Raw genomic sequence first — 6,311 nt, forward strand, 5'->3', positions numbered from 1 at the left:
ATGAGCAAGAAGGACTTGCCCGGCATTCTCAGCTGTTTTCCTATTCCAGGAAAAAAACGCTAAGTCGTGGACATGGCAAAGTAATCAGGGGCTGTGTTAGGATCTGGTTTCCTAGGTGAGCCCAGGACAGTGACAAAGCCCCCTCCCTGGAACCACGTGGCTCCTTCCCATCACCAGGCAGCTAAGGAGAGACTCTGCTTAGCAACCTCCTCATGAGGTTGGGAAGTGAATGCTCCGTGCCACCCCCTCCCCCGCCCCCCAAACTGGCTTAACTGTGCTGAGTTCCTTTCTCTTGGTCTTTCTACTGAAATTAAGTATCAACATCCTCTATTGGGGCAATGACTTCCTGTTCTGCCAAAGAAGTGGAAATGGTTTTAATGGTTGTTTTTTGTTTGTTTTTAACCTGATGTTGGCTACAAACTTGGGTTTGTATTTTTAGGTTTGACTTCGGGTAGCAGGAGAGATAACAATGAGATCGGGCCAAGGGCTCCAGTAGAGAATCAGCTCAGGCCAACATTCACGTGACTTCTGGGGGATAGTCCCAGTGCACTGTCCTGAGAAGGGAAATTTCCATAAGTGTCCTTCCTGTGAAAAAAAGAAGAAGAGGTATAAATACAGGATTTCAGATAGGAGCCTCCATCAGCTAACAATCTCCCCAGAGTCCCGCTTACATCTGGGCCTCAGAACAATGATAAAATGTTTCTCCACAAACACTGTGTTTGAAGCATCTGAAAAATCATTTATTTGTAGCTTACTATTAAAGAGCTCTACGACTGAGAGGCAGTTATCTTTAGTCTATACATTTCATCCTTCCTTCAGTGGATAAAGGGTGAAGGGATTGCAAAAGAGAGGACTCCACCTCACTCTATATCACTCCACTTCCCACCAACGTGTTAACTATTTGGGCAAACTTTCTTTGGCAAACAGAAGGTAAGTCTGAAAGAGCTGCAATAACTGGTGACAAAGCTTTCCCCCTGGCAAATTAAAGCAAATAATTTTGCTGTCAAATCTTTATCCCTGAAGTCACATGGCAATCTGGAGCACTTGCCATCGGAGAAACTGCCAAAGTGGGTCCAATGTGCTTGGAGTGAGGTTAGGAAACAGAATATTTGACTGAAAAGATAAGACAGAAAACTGAGTCTTTTTTCTGTGGAATGAGCACGGAGAGAATTTTCTAGATGCTTGGTTTTTAAAGATTGCATTTGTGTGAATGGGGCATACCAGGGTATAAAACTAGAGTCATATCCTAGAAACAGGGAATCCTGCTGGGCTGTCTGTGTTCTCAGGGAGCCTCCCATGGGTCTCAAATAAATGCTGTGAGACCCAGAGTGGAGACTGGATATTTGACGTGACAATCATCTTGGAGTGTTTGTTCTCATACACAGACATTAGAAGGGGGCTAGAAACCTGTTGTCTACCAGATGCAGAGCCCTCAGTGGTTACAGCTGCAGGCTCTGCTGTCAGCTGGACAGGGTTACAATCTGGGTACTGCCATCCACTAGCCAATAACTTTTGATGTTTCATTTTCTTCATCTATCAGATGGAGATTATTATATGACTAATATCTATCAAGGGCCTTGAAGAATAAATGTGGTGATGCATGCATACACTTTGGCATGGCCTCAGCCACATACTAAAAGTGAATTTGACACGAGACTATCCACAGTCTCCTGAAGGCCATGTGCAAGGGAATGATGTCATGGGAGGCCCGTGTTTAATTCACAAGGGCATTAAAGACCAGTATCAAGCAGGCTTGAGACCGAAGACATCAGTTGTGGAGTTGCCCCTTCATTTTTTTTTAAAAGACAAGGTGATTTGTAGATAGTAGAGATTTGGGGGATCTGCCTAAAGTCAAAATGTTTTAAGTGTCAACAAATTTTTCTTAGGGGTGATATCAAAAATATCATGAAGGGGTGACCCATTCTTCATCACTATATACTGGGCCCTTATATTGGGTCTCCCCCACATGGCTATAGGCTTCTAGAATAGATGAGTAGAAATGTTTCTTGTGTCTGAAACGCTGAAGACATGACAAATTTTCAAAGTCATATTATTTGTTCTCACTACAGTATGTTTTAGACCGTTGTCTGGCACAAAGTGTGCAGTGTAAGTAAATTCATTCATGTATTCATCATTTATTCAACCACGATGTGCTAAGCACCCTTTTGTGTGCCAGGAACAATTCTAGGTACTGGATTAATCCATCAGGGAACACTTCCCTGTCCTTGTAGAGTTGACATTGTGTAAATACTTCTAATCAGAGGCAAGCAGAAATCACCTAAGTTAATGGGCATTTCTTTGAATTGTTTCCTGGGCTAGTGGTGAATTAACTAAGCAAGAGGAACTCAAATGCTCTGTGAATGGAATGATGTCCAGGCATCCGGAAGGGAAATGGAAACTCCAAGGCAGCTTCCTTGAGGGAGCCATCCTGGAGGAGCACCCAGCCTCTCTCTCCAGGAGTGAGGGCTTGTGCTCAATCGCTTCAGTCATAGCCAACTCTCTGCAACCCCACGGACTGTAGCCCACCTGGTGCCTCTGCCCATGGGATTTCCCAGGCAAGAATACCAGAGTGGGTTGCCATGTCCTTCTCCAGGGGACCTCCCCGACCCAGGGATCAAACCTGGGTGTCTCCTGGAGTGTCTTCTGCATCTCCTGCATTGCAGGTAGATTCATTTACGGCTGAGTCACACGAGGACTTGAGTCTCTCTCCATCAATAGGCTAAGTTTTGAAAGCAGACTAAGGACAACTTACGTGGCCATGTGGGGTCTAGAGACCACTTCCTCCCCGGGGCACTTCCCAAAGAGGGGCTGTTTGCCTGGCAATGTGTGAGTACAGGCCCAAAAGCAAAGTATGAGAGGCACAGCTCTTATGGGCAGGGAAGAAATTTGCGGAGGGGAAGGTCTGAGGAGGGGACTCTTGCAGGCCTGGCTGAGACTCCTGCTACTTCTGCGGCTGGAGATCTCGGGGCCAGAGCGTCTGCGAGGAGGAGGAGGAGACAGTAGTTGGCAGCCAAGTCCTTCAGGGCGCTCCACTCTAAGCCCCAGAGACTGGTTCCAGTCATCAAGCAGGTGTTTACAAAAAGGAAATCAGCTAGCTCACAGAATCAGCGGGAGCCTGAAGAATCAATTTCATGGAACAGCCTCCAAATCTATACTACAGAAGTGCCCTGATAAAGAGGCTGCTGCTTTGTGGCTGCTCTACCAAGAGGCAACCAACACTAGCAGAGAACTGATACCATTTCTATCCCCTTCTGGAAAAAAAAAAAAAAGCCCTCGACTATCCCCTTGCCAGTGACACAATTTCTACCCTGAGCCTTTTTCCTTAGAAGTCCTCACTTTCAAGTCAAATGTACTCTGTTTGGTGGAACTCAGTTCATACGCCTGCACCCTAATTGCAGAGGAGTTTGGGAACTGATTTTCTTGGTTTCTTCCTAATGAAAGTAGAACTCATAAAGCTGGAATTTCCCAAAAGACCCAAGGTGGGTTAAAAAGTTGCTGGACAGCCAGGAGACATTGCAATTGTCTCTTTCAATCGACCCTTTTGCCAACCCAAGGCCAACACACACCACCCACCAAAGTTAAGCTCAATATGAACTACAACAAAATTCTCTGCCTGACACAGTTCAGGGTGCCCAGATGGAAGCTCAAACAGCTCCTCTGCCTGAAATGGGTATAGCCCAAACTCAAGCAGTAGTGGGCCCTCAAAAGTAAAGAACAAAAAGTAACGGGAGCCATCTCATCTTTTATTGGAGAAAACTGGCAAGCCGTGTTTTCGGTGTGAAACCTTCAGGGGGCATTTTGTGTGTGTGATTAAGGAACTATCAAGCACTCACTGGGGACCTCTCCTTTCTGGCTACTTAATTCCACAGTCTCTTGCCAGAGAGGAGTATCCCAGAATCCTCTCTCCTCTAGGCCTTCTAAAGGCTCAAAACACAATTGTCCAGAGCATCACGCATGTTATGACTCCAAGCTGGGAGTGCTGACGTTTCTGTGCCGGGCAGCTGTGAGCCAGAGTCAAATTCCCTTTCGGGGCTCACAGTCTCCCAGTTTCTCTCTGCATCCATTTCCTCCTAAGTGGTTCTCCGAAAAATGACCACAGTCACGTGTGAGGGTCATTCATCCTTACCTGTTTACCGTGGAGTCCTGGCCACCCACGATGGTCCCTCAGGAAGGTGTCCTGTGACCAGTTAGAGGAGGTTGCCCCACAGTTTCTCAGGAACCGGCACCGGAACTGGTACTAGTATCTGGTTCTTTGCGCTCCCTTGATGGTGCCGCTTGTTCCAGGATATTTGCATTTACTGGAGGACAGAGACTGAAGCCAGAGGACTGGGTTTCCTCTTGTGAAACATCAGTCACCTTTGAGCCCCTGTGCTAAATATCGCTGTGTGACAGCACAGTGTTTCTCAGGAAGCCACCCGGAAGGGAAAGGTGAGAGGCGTGGGCAGTCCCGTGGCGTCCGCACCTGGATGAACGCCTGATGCCCTCGGCTCACAGGCCGTGGGGAGCACGGGGCTGGAGAAGGAAGGGCGTCCATCTGGAGCTTCACTTTCCCGCGTCTCTCACTCCCTCACACTCAGGAAAACACTGGCCTCCGTCCCGCCAGCCAAGTTCAGATTCTGTTACCCTCTCAGCTGAGAAAAGCGCGTGCTGGAGGAGAATCCGTGTGGTTTTTCAAGTTCCCTTCTGTCTTAAAATCAGGGAATTGCACATTATGGTCTGGGGAGCCCTCTGGGCTGGGCTGGCAACCCTGTGAGAAGGTGGACAGAGGCGGGGTCCCCTCTGAGGAGAAAGGTTCAGTCAGGGCTTAGACATCCAGGGGCTGTGAGTGCATCTTCTCATCAGAACCTAGAACAGGAGCCATCAAGGCCCCGGCGCCAATAGCCCAGATGTTCCGATGACAGCGAGAGTTTATTCGTCTCAACAGGAGGGGAACGTTCTCAGACTCTTGGGCTTGGGGCCATCTGTCTTCATGCTCTCTGCACTGGTCTCTGCTCATTCAATATTTCGAGTTAAAAGCAAGGCCTGGGCCTGCCAACCCGCGGACTTTCTCACTGCATTTCTATACCTGTCGCGTCAGTCGGACTACCCAGTCCTGTTATTCAGCTGAACAAGTGCTGCAAATTTAATTTGAACTTGAGTTTTCCAAGAAGTGTCTTAATCTAAGACTAATGTCAATCTATTAAGCATATTATGCATTATGCAAAAATGTATGCTGTTAGTCACTAAGTCGTGTCCGACTCTTTGTGACCCCATGGACTGTAGCCCTCCAGGCTCTTCTATCTGTGAGATTTCTCCCACCAAGAATACTGGAGTGGGTTGCCGTTTCCTTCTCCAGGGGAATCTTCCCAACCAAGGGATCAAACCCTGGGTCTACCCGCATGGTGGGCGGGTTCTTTACCATCTGAGCCAAATAACAGTATGTAAGCTGTTTCCCACCTGGCACAGTTTTAGAATAAAACCATGATGCATGAAAGCCTGTCAGCCCCCAAGAAGCAATTCTGTTTGACTCGCGTCCTGTGCCTGTGTTCCTTGACTGCCATAAAGAAGGTGGATGTCTGGACAACTCTGCTCACAGTGCTTTTCTCTTCCATCAGCACATGATCCAGCTTCTTTTTTCCTCTGAAATCTTGGGGGAAACTCTCTCAAGTACTAGTCTGGGCACTTCTTTTTCCCCTACTCTTTTTGCTTTCTGCCCTATGGAAGCTCCTGGGCTTAGACATACTGTCTGGCAACACAGTACCCTGGGAACGGTGAGGAAGCGCAAGACTCATACAGTAGGGCAGTAGTTCTTGAACTGGGATCAAAGCTAACAGGGCAGGTAAAAGTTCATCCCCTGCCCATAGGGGCCCACCTCCACCTGCCTTCTCACTCTGCAAAATACTTTCTTCTAGATTTGTGGTAGCAACTCAGGTAAAGAGCAAAAGGTGGGGTGACATCTGTGGGACAGAGGGAGAGGAAATACCAAGCCCTAAGAAAGACAGTTGCTGTGAACTGGCGATGGACATTATCGGTGTGAAAACAGGAGGAGAGGGGGGAGTCATGGTGATGCTGACTGGCCAACATCAGTCTGCGTATCAGGGATACCGGGGCAGGCTCAGTAAATAATGACAGTGCTCGTCTCTACCGTGCCGAGCGTGTCAGTTACTTTACACAAGACGTTCCATTTATTCCTCACAACGACTCTTCAAGGTAATAGCCCTCTGTTGTCAGGGCAAAACTTAAAGCTCAGAGAGATTAAACCATTAGGAAGTGGTGGAGTTGGGATTTGAACCTGGGTAGAATGACTCAGAGACCATGCTTTAACTTCCACT

General features: G+C 47.7%; 1 long non-coding RNA gene across 1 annotated transcript; it reads right to left on the reverse strand.

Moving 5' to 3' along the window:
* Positions 1-360: 360 nt before the first annotated feature.
* On the reverse strand, positions 361-4,544 carry LOC139186959 (uncharacterized). The gene is made up of 2 exons (XR_011570650.1): positions 4,127-4,544; positions 361-585 (listed from the first exon to the last, which is right to left on the reverse strand). It is a non-coding gene; the product is annotated as an uncharacterized lncRNA (long non-coding RNA).
* Positions 4,545-6,311: the final 1,767 nt, after the last annotated feature.

The sequence above is a fragment of the Bos indicus genome, chromosome 14, assembly GCF_029378745.1.
Source record: "Bos indicus isolate NIAB-ARS_2022 breed Sahiwal x Tharparkar chromosome 14, NIAB-ARS_B.indTharparkar_mat_pri_1.0, whole genome shotgun sequence".
NCBI classification, from domain to species: Eukaryota; Metazoa; Chordata; class Mammalia; order Artiodactyla; family Bovidae; genus Bos; species Bos indicus.